The 21,822-nt window shown below is 36.8% G+C and overlaps 2 long non-coding RNA genes across 2 annotated transcripts; one reads left to right on the forward strand and one right to left on the reverse strand.

Annotated features, from left to right (window-relative positions):
• Positions 1-608: 608 nt before the first annotated feature.
• Positions 609-21,143, reverse strand: LOC144201891 (uncharacterized). The gene is made up of 3 exons (XR_013327413.1): positions 20,773-21,143; positions 19,769-19,825; positions 609-1,727 (listed from the first exon to the last, which is right to left on the reverse strand). It is a non-coding gene; the product is annotated as an uncharacterized LOC144201891 (long non-coding RNA).
• Positions 10,345-13,900, forward strand: LOC144206351 (uncharacterized). Its single transcript, XR_013328339.1, has 3 exons — positions 10,345-10,436; positions 13,128-13,272; positions 13,362-13,900. It is a non-coding gene; the product is annotated as an uncharacterized LOC144206351 (long non-coding RNA).
• Positions 21,144-21,822: the final 679 nt, after the last annotated feature.

Genomic DNA, 21,822 nt, shown 5'->3' on the forward strand with positions numbered 1-21,822 from the left:
CTAAAAGGTAACTTACATTGTTGGTAAGGACTACTAAAAATGCCACATTACTGTTTTGCGTAGATGGATCAGAATTACATTTGTTCCAAAATTATTAAAACCCCTGTTAAATTTTGATTTGACTTAACTTTTAGTTGACTCAAAAGTAACTCCCTTTGTTTTATCAGAATAATATCAGTTACATATACTGCAAGGGATATAGAGTGTGCACCAATCCCCTAGAGCACCATTTTTCCTGCAGGATTGAAGTTAGGTGAAGTACGCATTTCGGTGTCACGTGTGTGAAAAGCCAGAACGTTCCTCGTTCGGACTTGTAGTGTTTGTTTTTTTCCCATTTGCTTCTGGAACGGAAATATAAGTGGGAAAAAAGAGGGAGGCGTTTGTAAATGCTGCAGTGGCTTGCTTCAAGACCCCAGCTGTCATTTTCACTCAAGCCACTACAAGAAGTGATGATGACACATTGCTGTATAAGCCTAGTGTTGAACTTGAGTGGTGGAAACAGACTAAATTCTGCCATGAGGAGGTGATTCACATTACTCTAAAATAGTACAAAATGACATACTTAACTCTCCATAGGTTACTTTTTTTTTAATTACAAAGACGGGAAAAACAACTTAATGAATGTATTTGGACATTACATTTTGTGTCATGTAGGTTACACGTATTACAGATATTAATATTGTGGCCAAAGATGTCCAAGTCTCAATTTTAATTCAAAGGCAATTATTGGCCAGGGCAAAATGGCATCATGACAATGATTAATTGACAATATCTAAAGACTCACACTGTCCAATGACTGTTTTGTGTTTCTTTACTTTTCCAAAAAAGTCATTCCAAAATACATTTTTCAAATGTACTCTTTTTTCACTGACAAGACAATCTCACATTTGTGAGTCAAAAAGCATGTTGTCAGCTCTCAGGGTTGCAAAGGCAAGACAAAATTATAGGCTTAATGCACCAGTCAAGAAAGGATTTAATGTCAAGGGTGAAATAAAAGCCCACAAATGGATCTGACCCATTCGAACATTACAATACCTATGTCAATGTCACAACGCTCCAAATTCTAACACAATAGCCTCGAAAATTGGGAGGAGTGTTGGGAGATAATGGAATAATTGGACATTTTTTCTCTTTTCCATGGTTCCTCATAATAGGACAGTTTTTTCCATCTTCTGTAGTTATGTGACAAAAGACGGCTACTCTGACTGCAGTATTAAACTAAAAACTCCCCCTTCTTATTTATTTTTTTCAAAAGGCTAGGTTGCTGCTAACGGCACTAGACGTCCAAACCATTTTGACTTGAAGAGGGGAGTGAATAAATACATTTATTTGGCTTTATTATTAGTCATCTTTCCTATGATTAAAGGTGATAGAGGTCAGTACCATGTTCAGTACCCTAAAGAGAGTGGCTGGAAATGGCTATTTTGTTTATTATTGACATTTTGTCATTCCTGCATCTTTCACACCCTTGACATTGGTCATACATACTGCAGCGGTGCAATTTAGTGAAATGATTGCCTCTGCAATCCCCTTACTCTAACAACCACTCTATGCCAATAGCCTTCAAAGAATAGTGTACAAGCGTACAAAGCCTTGAAGATGTCCACCTTTTTTCTCATTGCACTCAGAGGGTCTTTGCCTGGTCTCAAGGTATGTCTTTGAACAGAAGAATATCCACTCTAACTTTTTGCAGACTCCATGCTCAAACTTAAAACAAATGCAGGGTGCTGCAATTAAAAAAAAACACTTTTTAACAATTTAATAAAACCAAAAGTGATGAAAGAAACTATTTAGAATGATCTAAAACATGCCATTCAAGAAACAATTAAGGATGTTTTATTTATTTAAGATAATGTCTTTAAGATGTCTTCTTGTACGAAAAGATTCTTTAAATTTACTGTTTGGATTCCTCATTGACTGCTGATTTTTTTTTTTTTGATAGTTTTAGGAAGGCCGAGCTGCCAAATGACAAAAATCATATTTCACAGTGGGTAAAGACATTTTTCAGATTTTGTGACGCTTTTTCCTGGTTGCATTGACCAACAACGCATACAAAAATAAAGCTGATAATTAATCGACTATTACTTGAATTTCCGTCCTACAGAGATTGTCCCTTAACAATGGTTGCAAGGACGTATGATTGGTCAATAGTTCTTTTTGGTAGCAGAGTTTGAGAAAGGTCACCTGTCATGTGTGTGCTTGATAAGCAAGCTCAAAGCTCCAGGACTGTGAGACCTCATGCATCCAAATAATTTCAGTCTGTCCATTTTGAATTTGAACTTACTGACATTCTGCAAAAATGCGTCACTAAACACTAAATCAAACGCCGAAAAAGGAAATATATAAGAATACTATATAAAGGTCATTGTATTTTCCTGCTTCAATAAGTCCCAACATAAAGCAGCTCTTTTGTTTTATGGTGCCACTCAACTTGTTAGTCTTTCATGTTAGCCTTGTTGACCACAGAGCTGACTGATGCTTTTATTCTTACCTTGCGGCAACATTGCACTTAATTATTCAAGATAAAAAATGACCTACAGTTTCGAGTTGCTTATCCCCATAAGTGTGTTTGAAAGATTAAAAAAAAAAAAAAAAACGAATCACCTAGTCTATTTACCTTTGTAAGCATACCAAAGTGTCGAGAGACCAAGAAAGTATAGCTAAACTGCCCCACTGGCAAATTGGGTCGAAGTTGAGTCAGGCATTTCGAGGCAGCATTCTAATTTGATGCATGGTGTGAATAAATATGCCCCATACAGATAAAGTATGAAAAACAGAATACATTTCGTGTGGGCCCTCTAAACGTTAATTGAGTAATATCTATGATGTCACTGTCTAACAGATATGTTTCCAACTATATTATATTACCAAAGAGTATGATGGGCTATGTTGCAATTGGGATGTGTGTGCATGCCCGCCAAATGTTCATGCTGAGTCTTCTGCATCAACACTAATGTCATTATTAGTACTCATTATTTCCAACATATTTTAAAACATAATCTGAGAGTGAAGTGACAAATTTAGTAGAGAAAGGCTAGGCAATGTATTGTAATAAGGTCAAAATCAAGGGTGAGGCAGATTGGGAATCATTTTCAAATCTATTGATTGAAACATTGATTGAAACAAAACGTCTAGATGGTCAAGTTAAGAAAAACAACAAGTCAGAGGATGGCATCATCGTTGTTGGCAGGACTCGAACCTGCGAGAGAATCCCCAATGAATTTCTAGTCCATCGCCTTAATTTAAGAAAATGCTACTACCAAGCACATGAAAATGGGTTCCAGAAAAGAATGGAAATGGTCCTCAAGCAATGCTTGCAACACAGCTAACTTTAGAAAAAAAACATTTCTGTTGTTGGCACGATCTGTAAAATCAGGTGACCTGAACTCGAATTGGTGTGCAAAAATATATGAGTAGGACAACTGTAGTTGAAATGTGGCTTCACAAGGCTATAAAAAATCCTACACAGATTGACTACACCTCTCATAGGAAATTGAATACAGGGATGTGTCTAGTGATGCTTGGTCGCATAACAAAATGCCCATTAAAACTAATTAACATCTGTTTCTGACTCTTCAGTGTGATTTAGGCTGCCTTTATTCCTTTAGACCAAAGCAACTGGCAGAGGCAGGCAAATCCTGCTGTTCCGGCTTCACACACAAACTCAACTTCTTCTAAGCGGAGCGCCAAAAGGCAGATTTGAGCTCACATGCAATTCTGACACACAAATAGAAATAATAAGTACTGAAAAAGGCGAATGTTTTGATTGCATTAAAGCCTGTTTTTATTCAAAAGGTTCATCTATTTTCCATTCCACTGGCATTATTTATAAAGTAATCATTTAATTTACTGATTAATACAATACAGCCATTAGGTCAATTGTGAATCCTTTAAACCTACAGGGTCAAACATGTCATATTTTAAGTTATAATATAAATACGTATGTAACAGATTCATGACAGATTAAATTTGGGATTTTTACTACAATTTAAAAAAATATTATTCACTAAAAATGCTTTTTAATAAATGTTATTTTTAGAACCATCAATGATGCCATATGTCTGGCTGGCAACCAATTCAGGGTGACCCCGCTAGGTGCCCATCATGGGCTGGAAGAGGCTCCAGCACCCCCTGCAATTCTGTGAGGATAAGCGATAGGGATGAATGAGTGGATGAATTTTGAGCAATGTGATGCCGTTTTCCTCTTGAATGAATGTATCAAATAAAACCAATGCTGTTAAATTAATTGTCTTTGAGGGTTAAAACATCAAATATAAAAGTCATAATCTGGAGATTTGTGCTCTCAAACGAGGCAGCAGTCAGATAAACCTTGCAAAAAAATGTGACTGTGCAAGTTTTATCTGTTGAGCCTACAACAACCAATCCGCATGTCATAAATGTATCATAGATAACAAAGCTTTCGATCTCAAACTAGTTGAGCTTCTCAAGGGAAAAGAGTAGAATTTACCAGAACTGTGCAAGTGGAGCAAAGCTCCATAGTCAAGCGGCGGAAATGAAAGGTGGCCTTCCTCCCTCTCATTCCGTCACAGAGAAGGGCTGGTGCTTCACTGAAGAGGAGATGTGGGAGCGTAAAGTGGAAGGGTTCTGCGGAGAAAATGATTGAGGGGGGATTTCAGGCGGGGGATTGGAGTTATTATTTTGGGAGGAGCAGGTCAGTCTTTGTCATCTTCGCTAGCCATGAAGCCAGTGCCAGCACTTTCTGTTATGTGTGACCATATGAATTGGCTTTCTATTTGTTGAAGGATTTTGCTAAGAAATGTTGGAGTTAGAGAGCGCAGGTGTCAAACTGGGGGCTTGACCTACTTTCAATTTCATATTTTGACTGGTCGCACGATAAAGACGAGTTTCGACTACTGTTTTCCATGGTGTCATATGTGCAGTGTGGTAATATTTAACCTTGATTATGAGTTTGTGAGTCTTAATAATATTTGTGAGTACTTTTTGACAGGATTTTATCATTTAATTAATCCATTCTTACATTTTCTGATCCACTTATTATTTATAAAGGTGCTGGAGCATATCCCAGTCAGGCATTAGGTGGGGGACACCCAGAAGGAGATGGACAACCATTCACCCTCACACTCAGAGCTAGCTGCAAATTAGAGTGTTCAAGTGCCTTCTCTGCATGTTTTTTTTGGATGCTGGAGGAAACTGGAGTACCCAGCGAAAACCCACCCATGAGCAGGGAGAACGTGTAAACTCTGCACAGTGAGGACTGACGTGAGATCGAACTCTCGAGGCCAGAACTGTGAGGCCGAGGCGCTAACCACTCACCCGCCGGGCAACCCTATAATTAATGTGTAAAAACTCATGATAATGGGCCTTTATTTTAATGGGATATTCTTAAAATAAATGGCTTCCGCCAATATGTGATCATCAATGGGAACCAATGAGATAACAATTATTAACACACAATACTATTATTAACATTCCTGTTGGACTGCCCAAGGTGTCGTTATGCAATTGCAAGTTTGACGAAGATGAACTTCAAGAACGAAGCGAAGCACGTGATAGACTTAATGTGTAATATAAGCAGTCATAATATGAAAGAGAATGACTAAGTAGCAAGTAAAATGACCTTTAAATGTGATGCGGCCGACCGCGTTTACTTGGACATTTACTGTTACTGATATATTAATTCTCTCATGCGTCTCATTACTCCACTTTAAGGTAAATGATCTAAATTTTTCTACTTTCATTGAGGGGACGATAAAGATAATATTATAGCCTGGAATTGTCAATGTGTCGTCATGATCATAACCAGCAAATGGAGCAGAATGTTTAAATAACGACTGACATTTATACCAGTTTGAATTAAACATTAATTAATCAATTCGCTCAAGTTAAAGGCAGCGGGTATGTTCCCCATGTCACTTGGATACTATTATTAAATGAGGGATGTCAACTATCTTCTCAAAGCCTAGCTAATAATGACCAGATTTAAGTATAAGTGTCAGAAATGGTCATAAAACAAAATATATTTTACCATCGTGGGTTTTTGTTCCATGCATAAGTGTGAGTTTAAATCTTCTGACAACGCTTATTTCAAGCTTACCAAGTCCATTTCAGCAATATCAATTGTTCAGTACTTCCCTTTGTGTTATTTGCCTCTTCTCTGAAAAATGACAGGATTTTGTAAGCATACTAGTGGGTACTTTTAGGGAATTTAATGAGGTGGAATGGCAAGCAGGAAAATCACCATGTTTTCCCACTCCTCCAAGTATGGCTCCAGAAGTATCCAAAGCGACATCCATGGCTGTAAAATGGGACCCAACTGATCAGTTTCACATGTTTTTTAACGGGTATTCCTGCCACCCACCATGACAGCCTGCTGCAACACACTAAGAACTTCAAATTTAGCCATCTGGTGGCACTTTGCTGTCTCATTTTGGTACTGATGCACAGTAGTGGAGCAAATTGTTGATCGCTTATTGCGCTTGTCCTGCTGAGCCAATTTATATAAGTCATGTTGTGTAAATTCATCATAATTATTCTCTTGCTCATACAAGTACGTTTTGCATAATTTAGGGTTACAATAGACAAGGTCGGCCCATAGCATAAATTGTTAATGCGGTTGTTTAGGGCCAAAGTTGCTTGGGGCACACACTCATTTTTTTGTGTGGTTTACTGCATAGGTGCCATTGTGTCTCGGTGAAAATGTTAGTTGGGTCACCCTGCTAGAATGCAATGGTAGAGCAGATTTACTAAAACCAAGTAGGACAGATGTGAAGACACCCTATTGGTGGAGAAAATTGAGACATCTGATTCATTGTTTATCTTAATGTGACCATCTAGACTTTTTATTTAATAATGTCATGAATATGTGTTCAGGCAAGAGATTTGCAGACCATACCCAATCCGTACTGCATAGCTTTGTTTGTTTTCTGAAACATCACGTTTTTGCAAGTAGGCTTTCATTAAATCCTACTTTTAGCAAAATGTCTCACAGCAGGAGTTGTTGTAGCTGAGTGGTTAAGGCGATTGACTAAAAGTCCATTGAAGTTGGAGCCCTACCAACATTGAAAATGCAGTGTTATGATTACTTCCCCTCCTTGGTGCAACTATTTATTTTAATTTGATCATCAAGACTTTTCATTTAATAATGTTATGATCATCTTTTCAGTCAAGAGACTAGCAGACCATGCCCAATACGTACTGTATATTTTGAATTCTTTTCCAGAACCCATTGTCAAAAAAATAGCACACATCAAAAAGACATCACACCAAAATCGTTGGACATTTCAAGGTTGAAAGGAGTGGAGACGCGGTGGGGTTCCTATTTTTTTAGCACGCTCTGCCGTGCAGAGCAGTTGGACAGTTCCATTGAAATAGTCTATGGTGTGGTATGGAGTCTGAAAGTGAATAACTGTTTAGACGAAGCGAATTTGAGAAATCCATGTTTGCATTCAGGAGATATGGACTGTCCACAAAGGCTAGCTGATTAGCGTTGTTTGGCCCAGCAGTGCATATAGTGTTCCTCTGATAAAAGTATATGTCTCCAATGTCACCAATGTTGTTTGTTGACCAGTTGAACAAATCCAATGCGATGGGTGGGATTATGGAAAGTTTACTCAAAGATGTCTGCCTACAATGGATGTGAGCAAATAATTTATCATATAACAAATCCAAATAGGTTCACCAGTACATGTGGGGTGGTGGGACAAGTGTTAGAGCCCCATTTAGGCCATCACTCTTTCCCCCTGGTGTTTGCCACTTGATTGACATACATACATGACAGCCAGACAGATGTCACAACACATGTAAGTCAACCATATCTGCTACTGAAAAAGTATGGTGCTTGAGCAAAAGATGTGTCAAAGCGAACAAAACATTCCTACATGTGACATATTTTGCCCAACCTGATCTTTTCTAAAAATATGTTTTATTTTTATTTTTTACTTTGACCAAGCAGTAGCTTTGGAATATATATGATCATCTACAACACTGAGACTAAGGAAAGAGATCAACAACTTGCTATAATTAGTATCACTTATTATATAAAAATTCGCTTGTTGGCCGCCATCTTTCTTCAAATGATCAATTATACATCTGATTTCACAAAGATGGAACATGTAGAATTTGAATCCCTCACGAATAGACTTTTTTTTCATCATAAAAGAGGGCGAGGAAAGAAGAAAATTGGTTTCACTGTGATTTTCTTTTCATCTTAAAATAATTATGGCAGCATCTGACCAAATGATCTTATATTACAGTAAAAATGTAATTAAACTTTCAGATGTGTGATCTTCTGGAATCTTAATTAATGAACAGACCTCACGTCCGACCTTGTGTGATGGCTTTCTTGAAAAGAGTTAAGCAATACAAAAATGACACTCGGGTTCAAATTAAGTGAAAAGTTTTTGTTTTCCTCTCAGAGTTAGCTATATAAGAGCCAAATAAAGTATTTTAGGGTATCCTCAAAAGTGAAGTCACGTAGAAAGTATTACAGTTGTTTTCAGACAGAAATGACACAAGTATGTATTGGTCTTAACTACCAGGTGTTGCTATCGGCCACAGTTACCAAAAGTCAACGTTGTGTTTTGAATTATAGTGTATAACTAACAGGTGTCTGGATTGTAAAGATTACTTGAAGGCAGCCAAAATGTGCAGCTGAGTAGTGGAACTGGGAGCAAAGATGGGTGTAGGTGTGCTAATTTATGTACACATTAAAGGCCTTCTATTGCCGCCGGGGCGTAATTTAGTGAATTCCATAGATTGGACAGCCCATAATCTTTTTATTTGTAAAATAAACCAAAAAAGTGCAAAAGGGCAGAGTTAATCCAGTTTCTCTGATGGGCAGAAAGCCAGAGTAGGTAACAGAAAGGGATGTAGTGGAAAGTAAGGTGGGTTATTCTTCCGACATGAACACTCCAACCAAGTGGTCATCTGAGTGGATTGAGAACATAGAAGGAAGTGGACCAGCCTATAAATAGCTGTTGTTGGGAACATTTTACTGACTTCTAGGACTAGTACTTTAACCAAGTGACAAATACTGTTTTGCGAATGTAGAGTGGTTAACAATGACATAGGAACAAAAACAGTAAAGCTTGAGCCGGTCCACCAGAAAAAAAATCCTAGTTTTTATATTTTTATATGATAAATTATCAGTTTTTCAATCACTAATCTTGTTGGTAGTGTCAAGGGGCAGAAATGTAAGGTATTTACAATTCAGTAGGCGCACGGGATCCGTCATGAATCTGTGTGAGTCTTGATAATTTATTTTTGCAAATAGTTTGACAAAATTGTGCCATTTAGTTATTTTAAATTTGCCAATCATTTCTCTAACTACTATAAGACTAATCGGCTCTCCCCACCTGTATGAACCTATTAGGTCTTAAGGAAATGTTTAACATATCCTATAGTTTGAGACTCTGTATTTGTTTCTTTGTTTGTTTGAATGTTTGTCTTTAATGCCAGGAGGATGTAATGCTATGATCTTGTTAAACAGGTAACCAGGGAACAGTTTCAAAAGAAAAACAGTTTCATGTTTTGATGCACAAGTTTGTCAGGTTGGGAGCAATGCGTATGCTTCGGGGCATTTTTTGTGAAAGACAGTAAATGTATTATAAATCCTCTGTATGTTCTCAAGACTTGAAGATGGAACAAGTCATTGATCATCTACTGCTCAAGAAGTAGCTTTTGATGTTCCATCCAAAAACAACATCAAACATGTCTCATGGTTATACTGGATTTAATGCTATAACAAGTTGATTTAAATGATTGTGAAGTTCGAACTAGGCTGATCAAAAGCGTGCATCAGAATGCCACTGAATTCAAAAGTGTTCCTGTAATGTTCGCAAAGACAACTCAAATGCACCAATCACAGTGCACAAATTTAACCCCTTATTTTAACAATTCCCTCTATCTTTCTCAGTCATAGACATTGACAGCAAAAGATGGCCAATCCAGAAACCACTCTAAATTGCCCGTGCAGTTATTTTTGTTTGGTTACCTGGTGATAAATCAAAGTAATATGACTGTTTTATTCATTTGTTACAGGAAATAGACAGATTACCAGTGTCTCAAAAAGTCCAACATGGACAAGCAATCATTTATGGTCAGACCAACAGCAAAAGTAGATTGATTAGCTTCATGTCAGAAAGATGTCATAATATTTCAGTGCAATCTGCAATGTCAGTAACACCAACTGTCCCATTTGTTTATTTACAGTATAGTACATGAACATAAAAGCTACTGAAAGAATCCTTCAAGTATGCTTAACATCATAGAAACCCTTACTGAGTTTGGATTTTTTTTCTTCTTACCTCAGAAGGCTTACTCTTGGGATTTTGTTCTCAAGTATGAGACCCTTTGAAGCTATTTTTGACTTTCTCAACCTACTTTTCGAATGGCGTTTTTTTTTTTTTGTTCATTCCTTCTTTTTTCCAACCATAAGTCATCTCTCAGGACTTAAGGTATGGTTAAATTGCGCATTTACTCATTAAAATAGTTTATATAGTTTATATATTTACATATAGATATTCAGTATGAGTCTTTGGCTGCCATTTAAAATGATGAACATGTTTTTTTATAAACCCCTTGATTCCTGAATCGATAAATCCATACATGCCAATAATAATAATTAAAAAAGTCAATATGGACATTAAAAAATGATTTCTGAATCCATAAATCCATACATGCCAATAATAATAATTAAAAAAGTCAATATGGACGATTAAAAAAAATACATCTAAAAATGTGATGGGACATTTACGATTGGCAATGACACTGAAACAGTTCGTTGTATATAAAGGCATCAAAGGGCTAAATATAAATATACTTTTAATCTGCACCACTGCACACTCTGTGAACACGAAAAAATAGCTGGACGGCATTGAACTATTTGAAAATATGACTTTTAGTGTGAAGTACAATGCAAGTCTAAGCCCCTCCCAGCAGACCATATCAAAAGTATTTAAATGATACCACCCACATTGACTTTCAAACAAAGCTTCTCCAACTGGTTCATTTCGACTGCACATGTGGCAGCTGCTGCCGTTAAATATTCATTGGTAGTCAATTAAGTCAGTGGATCATTAGGCAAAATGAACACTATGTATGTGATATCGTCTTAATTACACGCTAACGCTATATGCCCTCTCACCATGAAGCTTTGACTGCTATTAGTATCTTTATATGATTTCTGAAGCATCAGAAAAGGGAAGCATTGCCGTGGGTTAATACTTACTCTCATCATCGTGGAGTAAGTTCGTGCTCCTTCATTGTGCGCTTAGTGCATGGCCAGTTTTTGCTGTGGGCAACGTGGGTGAAACCCCAGGGTGCCATCTATTTGGGAGCCCACGAGAGTCCACTGACAATAGGTTTTTCCAATTACATTTTCACTCCTATAGGGCACACTCAAAAGTCAAAAAAAATCTCTAACTGACACTGGGTGTATTTCCTGCCCAGACGCTACTTGTATATACAAGCAATACCTTGATATATGAGTGCCACGACACACGAGGAATTTGAGATAAAATTAAAATTCTGAGCCAATATTTGCCTTGAGATACGAGAACAATTTTGAGATAAGAGCATACAAGACTCTACTGAATAATGTCTCATATTAAACATCACAACCACTTGTTATTTGTTACTCTGTTAGAAGATGGTGAATTACAACCAATACAAATATTTTATGTCGGATACAGATGAGGATTTGACGGATTTGTAGATGTTTGAATTATTTGACTTCTTATAACGGTGTACACATTATTTCAGTAAAGCACAATCAAACTCAATTCTGCTCCTGGTGTCTTATTTAAAACATACGTTAGCATGATTGCCCAGGGCGCAAAAAGAATAGCGAGGACCGCATCCGACTGAGCGAAATGGACTAAACATACGTGCAGAATGCTGCATGGAACTTGACCCCCGGTAATGTTGTTTTTAATCCACCGTCAAAACAATGCCTCTTGCGTCACACTTTTATTCTGCCTATAAATCTCCCTTCCAGGGTCACATCTATTTCTTCCATCCCTTATGTGCTCAGAGTGCATCTTGCCCTCGGCCCGCAGCGAGAAAACAGTCAGCATAAGACTGAAATCTCTCATTAAACTGCCGAATGTGACATGTCAACAAAGGCAACCCACCTCCTTTGAAGGTGTTACTTGGCGTAGCTCAAGAACGGAAGCAGTGGTTTTCTCAGAGGAAATGCTCCGAAACAGCACTCCGTTGCACAAATGTATGATCCTTATACGGTCTTTTCTTTCATTTAATTAACACTAGTGGAAGTGAGACTTATTATCCATACGGGTTCTCTTTACTGCTCTCTACACTAATCTGTCACATTTGGGAATTCGTAGCATGGAGCAGTCGCCATGAAGTAGAAAAAATAATTGGTTCCCTTTTTCCACGCCTACCAGAAATCAAGGCAATCAGTAGAGCATGAGAAAATCAAAGATTTTACAGAATGTCTCAAGAATGAGAATATTTGGCTCTCTATTACATTCTGAGATGTTTAGAGTACAGACATTATTTAATTGAACTGATTATCATTATTATTCCTACCGCATTTTCTGGACTCCAGGTGGCACTTTTTTTATAGTATGGCTGGACTAGTGATATATTTTTGTATTTTTCCTCATCCACAAGAGATTTCTACTCGCTGAGTTTGTAGAATTGTTCAAACGTGATAGGAAGATGAAGACTATCACGGATGTGCTAATTATTTGGAGTGAGATCAAGAGTTTGGCAAATATGTTATCTGGTGTTGCTGAGGGATTTGTTATATGAATAGCTTTTTATATGTTATGTTAACAGATTCATATTTATTGTTTTCCTCCAATTTAAGCTTATTGTTACAATGTATTGTATTGGAACCCACATCCTCCTATCAAAAGTGACCTATAGCCCAATGAGACAAGTTATTTTCTCTTTATTGTACTTATTTTATGACTTAATTGGTCAGTTCTGTCCCTGTGCCCTGAATTGGCTGCCAACCAATTCAGGGTGTTGCCCACCTCCAACTTATGGCCAGGATAGACTCCAGCACACCCTTTGTGAAAATAAACTGAACAGAAAATGAATAAAGGAATAAAAAAGTTCTGTCTCTAATTCCTCTGCTCTTTTCCTTGTTGATGATGTTTTTCTCCTAATTTAAGCAGAAGAAGAAGAAAAGAAGAAAGTAGAGTTGATAGCCATGTTCTTTTAGGACCTTTGTGCTCTGAACTTTCTGGGGTTCCTCTTCACGCCTGCCTGAATACGGCGACAGAGCGTAACACGCTGTCGGATGCCGCACGGATCTACAAGGTGAGCATATGGCCTCAGAGATAATAAAAGCAAATATGCATGCTGACCCAGGTTTGCATACATCACATTAATACTTCTCTGGTGGCGAGTGAGTTCTTACAGGTGGCGAGCAAGGTGACACAGAATCTCGCTGTTGAGACACGGTCCAGCCATATGCCTGCACCTTCACGAGAAGCCGTTTTCGCTGTTCTGCATATGTTTGTGCCAAAATTTGGTGCTACTACATCAACTGTTTACCCTCGTAGTCAGAGTTCGTGTTGTTTATCCACGGACATCTGGTGACTGGGCTTGGAGGTCTTTAATACGCCTCAATGTTAATTTGTGATTTGCTTTGAATAAGTTGTTCAAAGGCGGCCCAGGGAAAGAGTGGTTAGCGGTTGAAGGTTCGATACTAGGTTAGTCCTCATTGTGTGCAGTTTAAATGTTTGTGTGGGCTTTCTCTGGGTACTTGAGTTTCTTTCCACATCCCAAAAACATGCATACTAGGCTATCTGGTCGAATACTTGTAACCTTGTAACTTGTTAACCATAACCCTTAAATACTCAGAGATGTCTTCTGTTAAATTTAGGTAATACATTTCTCCATCTAGTTGTGAGTGTTAAAATTAGTGAACAGATTAGAGTGAAAACTATTCAATTTACCGTATTCTCCAGATTATATTCTAATCTAATGTGATTTATACATATAAATTTACATATTTTCTGTTTCTCTCACCATCTGCTATAGTGTTTTTTAAGTTATAATTTTCTGGAAAAACGTTTGTTTACAGATGCCTATTTAGCTTGTTGTTCTACATTTTACTATTGTTACTGTAAAATGTGTTCCTTCATGGTTTCTGATCAAATTAAATTGCCCTTCAAAAATGTGACTCCAGTGGAATTCATAGTGCGAAAAAAAAACGACTTTTGTTCTCACTATGACCATATATCTAAAAAATACCATGTCGAAAGAAAAAACTTGCCTTCGCCAATAGAATTTTCTTCTCACAAAAGGCCTCAAATATAGCCTTTCAGTATTATCCAAGGCAACAAGATTGAAGCAAATCATAAAGATTTTTGTGTTCAAACAGCACGTCCTTTAAAAAAAGAAACTGCTTTATTCATGAAAAGATGTTAATTGATTTTTTTTCCCATTTTGGTTTTAGTTATTTTCTTTAGTTTGAAGGTTACCAGTTTAAAATCATTGTGTGAACCTATATTTAATTAAATTCGGATAGCACAGGATATATTCCTGCAACATGACTAAGGTCATGCATGTGAGTGTGACTTGCTGTTTTTCTATCTGGCCAATGATTGACAGGCTTATGATCTAGGGTTGAGACTGCCTGGTATCGGCAGACAGTTGAGATAGGCTCCAATTTTCCTGTAACGATGAACAAAATAGTTTGCAAGATGATTGGTAGATGGATGAATGGACGGAAATGGAATGAGGTCTACTGGGCCAAAATTGGTTAACGCTAACCCCATATTTGTCGCAAAGCCCGATAGGAGCTAAACATATTTGCCTGGTGGCAATAAGCAGTAAGACATGCTGTACCAAACACGCAACAACGATGAAGAAATCTAAATTTAATTTATAAAAAGACAAAAAAAACAGATGAGTTTCAAAAAACAGGTTTCAGATTCGAGGTCTCAAACACTAAGAGATGCAATCCAAATGGCAAAAAGTGACAGAATAGGCTTAATGAACTTGTACCCTAATTAGTCTTCCTCTTTTTAGCCCTGCCCACTTAAAATGTCTTTACAGAACATGTCACATCCGGATTAAACTTTGTTGCAGTCTGCTAGTATGCTTTCCATATGCTTTCTACTCGTGCTTTGCCATTCTATTATTCTCTCAACATGATCTCACTATTGCAGCACTAGAAAAGTAGCCACATTGAAACCAGTTTACAATATCATTGTTGTTTCTTTTTATATACTAAGCATAAAATGCATAATAAAGAATAAAAACATATCTGTATGCCACACTAGAGTCTACCTCGCATTTCTAAAAGGAAATTACTCTTAATAAGAGAAAAAACATTTCAAAGATTATAGTAAAAACAATGAATTGAAGAACAACTGGCTCAATAGGTGTCTGTTAATAATGATTCAAAAATGCATCTGTATGCCACACTAGAGTGCACATCACATTTCTAAAAGGAAATTACATTTAATAAGAGAAAAATGTGTTTTAAAATTATAGTCATAACAATGAATGGAAGGATAACTGGCTCAATAGCTGTCTGTAATTAATGATTCAGAAACTAAAGCCTGAAGAACACCACATTTGTTCTTTACCATACTCTTGAGGTAACATAAGCCATTAATTGCTTCATTTTCACCATCAATTCTAATAACTACGAAATATACTATAAGAAAATGTGACTCTTAGGCCCGTAACACAATCATAATTACAAAAAGATAAACATTGTATTGATTTTGACTTCATGCATGCATTATTCAATATATTCTAATTTCAAAATATTACAGATTGCATGCAGATGACTTTAAAATAACATATATAAATAAAACTTGAGTTCAAATGTTGCAATTTGGATCAGCTCGTGCTTATACAGCGGACTACATCGGACCATTGCATTGCTAAGTCTATTTATATATGGCCTAATTAGGTAGCAAAGATCCACTCGCCAGCCAAAACTATGCACCCACTCACTACATTGAGCCAAAGGGCGCAGGGGTTATAATTAATCTTTAATGCAAACATTTTTCATCAAAATTAAAAACCATTCAATAAACCCATGCAAAGAAATGGCTAGATTTGATCTTTCAAAGCCACACTTTGTTGTTTGACAAATGTCATACTGCTTGACAAAAATGAAAAAGCCTATTTTCAGATAGATAATTGTATCTAATAACGCTGTGCTCTGTTGAAAATATCTAGGCTATAATTTGAGTGTCTTACATTTTTAACTGTGCTCCATTTTCAGCATGTTTGCCTTTGAAACCACCCAGCTCATGAAGCCTTAAATAGGACGCCAAAACACATTTTTAGTGTGAGTTAAAAAAAAGAAAAGAAAAGATAGAAAGTGAACAGAAAGTCAAATCAAATGTATTTATATCCATAAATAATCACTACCTGATCATTTCCATGTGTGATGGCGACCTTTGGAGTTTTTATGTCAGTTATATTAATTTATTTATTCTTTCTAAAGCGAGCGAGGCACAATTCTAAAGAATAAGGAACATCTTTTTCGTTGTTTTTTAGGAATGTAAGGAAAGGCCGGACTTAATATTCAATATTCATTCATCTTACACACCGCCCATCCTCAAAAAGGTTCGCGCTTGTTGCTAAAGACTAACCCAGCTGTCTTTGGGCGAGAGGCAGACTACACCCTAGAGAGACAAATGATCATCTGCACTCCCAGTCATACCGCCACCGCGAGAATTGAGCACACCAGACCCCCCTGCAACCCTACGCGCTTTCAGAAAATGAATGAATGATAGCATATGGTTACAAAGATCAGATATCCTACAAGGAGCAAAAAGCATCAGACTTCAGTCATACGACAAGACTGCTCATTACTAAATAAGATGGGACTCAATACTGAGACATGGCATAGCATAAATAAGAAAAATTGTAAAACCCAATAATTCTAACAAATACACTCAGACTCAAAGGGTCGACAGCGATCATCTGTCCAAATGGTTCGGACATCTATCTCCATCAATGACTTTGAAAGTTCGTCATATCAGTGGATCTGACAATGATAACCTGGAGTGACTGTGTAGCTGTTGCAAACAACCTCACGGCGCTCTATGTGAGAAAAAGACATTTTAAACGTATTCACCACCTCTGATGCCCATAAATGTCAAATTGATTAAAATTAGGATAGCCTGGCAGTGATTGTCAGCCCTGGTCCAAATGAATCAGACATCTATTGCCGTCAGCATTAATGAAAGATTATTATTCAATGCTTGCCCTTCCAGTTCAAATGGGAGTCAAAATACCTACAATGAGCCAAAAGGTCTGCCAAAAGCAACAGATTTCTTTCAAAATGTCTACTCAGTGCTCAATAAGATGTAACAAAACATGTAAATTGCAATACACGTTATTAGTAATATTGTGAACATGTAATATCTATATACAAAATGTAATTAATATTCTCTATTTACAATTCAAAAAAATATAAATACTTACAATTAAACAAGAATAAACAAGACCAACAAGAATTTCTAACATTTTAAAAATGAATAATACGACATTTACCATGAATTGATTCCCCGCTACTGTCAACAATAAAGGAAAAAGATTAAATGATCCGCCTTCGTGCACTGTTTAGCTCGCAGTTTCTAACCACAGACCCAACGCAGAGGTCAAAGAGTGTATTAAATCACAGATGGCGAGCGCTTTAGACGAGAAACGCTGAGCCGTAACGGTGATGTATGTACAAAAACAGAGCCTCCTGACCTGGGTAAAATGAAAAAAAAAAAAGCACTCAAACTGAAAGACAAAACTTTTATGCCCTTGGACTAGGCACTTTGATTAGACAGGAAAAAAATGAATTAATGGAACAGCAGGCTACCCCATGTCAAAATAAGTATATGGGTTTTAGTGTTGGGAAAGAAAATAATCTCGTGTATATTCAACTCTGATAGTTTGAGCGGGTAGATACATTTTATAAAAAGTTTTGTCCTTGAGTAGGCACTCGGCAGTTGTCTTGCTCATTATCACACGGAACTGCAGGAAAAAACAGTTTTCTGTGTTATTTGGGCCTTTTACAGTTTTCTGGAGCACTATAATAAACATTTTGCAGCAGGGTTTCATGTTAAAACTAACCAGCAATTCAAATAGCACAGCAATGGTACTCTTGGACATAAATATAAAGACGTCACAGGTCCATGACATTAGTTGGTAGTACTAATGTAGTACGTTGGCTAACAGAAAAATGTGAAAAGAAAACTGCTTTTTGCGTGTATTTTACAAAGACAAATACAATGGGTTATGGCTCAGCAAAGTACAAGTACAATCAATAGAATGTAGTGTAGTACACCCCCTGAGAACATATACACGCACACACACGTTAGAGGCACTTAAAAGTCAATTGGTAAGTAATTTCGTCAAAATTATATTTGATGTGAATGACAAAGATATAAAATGAGAATTACCAAGTCATGAATGTAATTAGAGCAAGACTAATTTTCTTTCTTTTTTTGCCTTGCAGTCACAGAAACTATCTTGCAAAAGCAAAATTATTTTCTAAAGTATAATGAGATATGGATACAGTTTTGAAGCATTTTGTTTGAATGTAATTAATTTTTAATCACAATACAGGTATTATAGGGTGCTTGGACTTGATAAAAGACATCAAATTAATTAGAGGCTTTGAAATAATTAATATTGCTTAATCGCATTTTAATCACGTAGCAATGTTTATCCGAAGAAGTGTTTTTTTTCTGATGGATTTTAGTATGCAAGTAGTGTCATAGCATTTCCATACGAAACATTAGAAAAACAATTACCCAAGCAAAAGCCGAAAAGATCTTAAGGAAAAAGGCAAGAGCTATGTTTAGTCTTCACATTATAGATAGTTGCATATATACTTCTACACTATAATTTTCACGTGTGTGTATATTTTGCTGATTAGACTTCCGCACGTGCAACTTATAGTCCGACAAATACGGTAGCTGCGTTCATCACTTTTACAAGAGCAAACTATGCTTCAGAGTGATTCAGTTTATGCAAAAAGGGCCTTTGTGCACCCACCCCACAGTGAACCAGTGGGTGGTTGATGTATACTGAAGGGTTAGGTGGCGAATGATGCGCTGGTTATCGAATAAATAAGCAAAAACAAAGGGAAATGAGACCAAAGAGAGGGCAGAGTTATCACAAGTCCAACTCTCCTTTATGTATTCAGCCCGAGTTTGACCAAAATCCAACCTGTGCAAGGTTAGAGAAGGACTTTTATATTCAAATATCGCTTTAGTGCAAGCGTAATTAATTCCACGCGTGCGCATTGTTGACTCATGTACATGTAATGACTACGGACACAATGAGTATATGTTAAATGTAAAGTGGATGGTCTCTGTTTTGGTTTGGGAGCCCATTTATAATATCAGTTGTTTGCTTAGGACGAATCTGTCTTCAGGAAAACATGTATTTACACGTGTGGAAATAACAAGAAAAAAATATTTTGTGAAGAATTTATTTCCTTCTTCCATTTCTTTCAGGCAGTGAGATTACTTTGAACAGTGAGTCTTGATTTGAAGCCTGTTGCTGCAGTGATTGGATTTATTTTTCCTTCGCATCGATCGACACCGAATGAGCCATACTAACAAAGTGTATACGGGATGAAGTACTAGTAGTATCCAGAACCCCTGTTGTGACACCTGATTTAATTTCAGAACCGTCTACCTCAAATGGACCAGATTTGGCAAGTAAAAAAAAAAAAAAAAATATGACAGTGCCAAAAGGAGAATAAAGAAACATATGCTTTCTGAACACTTATTATTTCTCCCCTATGGGATTTAAATGTTCTAATGCTCATACTTACAGTAGAAGGACATGGGTGGTAGAAGGAAAAGTGATCCATCAGAAATCAGGATCTTCACTGCAAAAACACACCAAATAAAACAGGTTGTAAGTGAATTGAAAAACGTTTAAAATATCTGATAAAATAAATATCTAATACATTTTGATTCACTATACGATTGTTGCTGATTCTTGACTAATACAATTTAATTTGATATATTCATGTTTTATTTGATAACAAATAAAACTAAAACAACCTGTTAGGGTAACAAAACACAAGGATAAACAAAAGAATAACCAATATAAAAAAAAAACATACTAGTCCAAACAGAATTCTACACATTGGCCACGCCCTTTTCCATCATATTTCTTGAAAATCATACTTTTATACTTAGAGTTAAATCATGATGGATCAGAATAGGAAACTGTCATTTTAACAAGTTTTTCCCCTCTACAATTCCGCGACTGATTATAAATCTTGCTCTTCAATTGCCTAGCCCTCCAGAAAATACAAATAAAATGCCACTCTTATTGAATGACTCTTGCAACTGTTATGACAGAAAAATCAAGTCTGAGTGCTACCTTACAAAGTGGCAGGAGGGGAAAAATAGAAAGAAAAAAGCTTTGGATGTCAAGGAAATGAATAATTAATCTACTGATGAATGCACATCTTCAGTTGTTTCTTACCAGGTCAGTAGTCCAAATTAAGAATAAGAAATAAAGACATGTGGACATGTTGTTTGTATATGTGTGGAGGGCAGGGGGGGATTTGTTTACTTCCAGTTTAAAGCAGTTTCTATGACTTGCTACTTAATCGAGAAGCTTTGCTGTTGTCTTAAACTGTTTCTCAATAAGAAATAAATGTATATAAACTCGATCCAGTCGGAATTGTCTTGCGATAGCAATAAGCTAACTCAGCGAAAAGCTAAAGTGTTTCCACTAACTGAATGAAAAATACGGATCAACAACCATAATGCACACGATATCGTTTTGAGTTTCACTACAACAAAAATGATGTATTCTTACCGTATTAGGATGTTTTCCATTACATTTTGTCGTGAGTGCTTCAAGATGACTTCTTCAAGTCGGGCTGTGTGTCTATATTGGAATTAATGCAAGAATGCACTACTTGAGAAAATTCAGCGTGCCACTTTATTAAACCTGTAATATACGAGATATAATTTGGCGATTAGGGAGAATGAAACTGAAAATATTCCCAGAAGGAAAACGTTTCAGATCTTTCATTGACCTGCGTTTATATTAACCAAAACAACGGAATTATTTTTGTCTAGTTTTGCAGGTTCTGTGCAAAACTCCCTTGTAGGTATTAAACCATGACTTTGGTATTTTTTTCCCCACATAATGACTTCCAATTTCTATCATATTGCCTTGTTAAAGTCTGCAGACACTTTAAAGTGGTACTTAAAAATTTTCAAACATTGCCTTGGCAACAACTGGAATCATTCCATCAACAGTAAAAGTAGCATGACCTTAAATGACCTTCCCATTATAAGCTTTTTTTTCCTGATTCCTTTCAACAATTTTACAACGGTTTTCTGAGAAAGTAATGTTGCTTTTTTTCATTCTCCATCGGATCAAAAACAGTGGTTTGTTCCAAATCAATTGTCCATTAAGATTTGGTGTAGTGGTTTAAAAATTACAAATTGGTGAAAAAAAGAAACACATCAATATAACACGATATCAAATAAAGCTTAGACGTCCAATCCTTTTTGAACGGGAAAGCCTGACAGTGAATGGTCGCTGCCCATTCCCATTCATAACAGCCAGTCCTCTCAGTTTTAATTGTCTCATCTCATTTTCCGAATTTATACTCATTAGGGCTGCAGGGGGTGCTGGAGCCTCTCCCAGCTGTCTCCGATCACAGGGCACAAGGAGATGGACAACCATGCACACTCAGACCCATACCTAGGGGCAATTTAGAGTGTCCAATCAGCTTACCATGCATGTTTTTGGATTGTGGAAGGAAACCAGAGGACCCAGAGGAAACCCACGCAGGCCCGGGGAGAAAGGGCAATCTCCACAGAGGTGGACCGAACTGGATTTGAACCCAGGACC

Source organism: Stigmatopora nigra, chromosome 1, assembly GCF_051989575.1.
Source record: "Stigmatopora nigra isolate UIUO_SnigA chromosome 1, RoL_Snig_1.1, whole genome shotgun sequence".
NCBI classification, from domain to species: Eukaryota; Metazoa; Chordata; class Actinopteri; order Syngnathiformes; family Syngnathidae; genus Stigmatopora; species Stigmatopora nigra.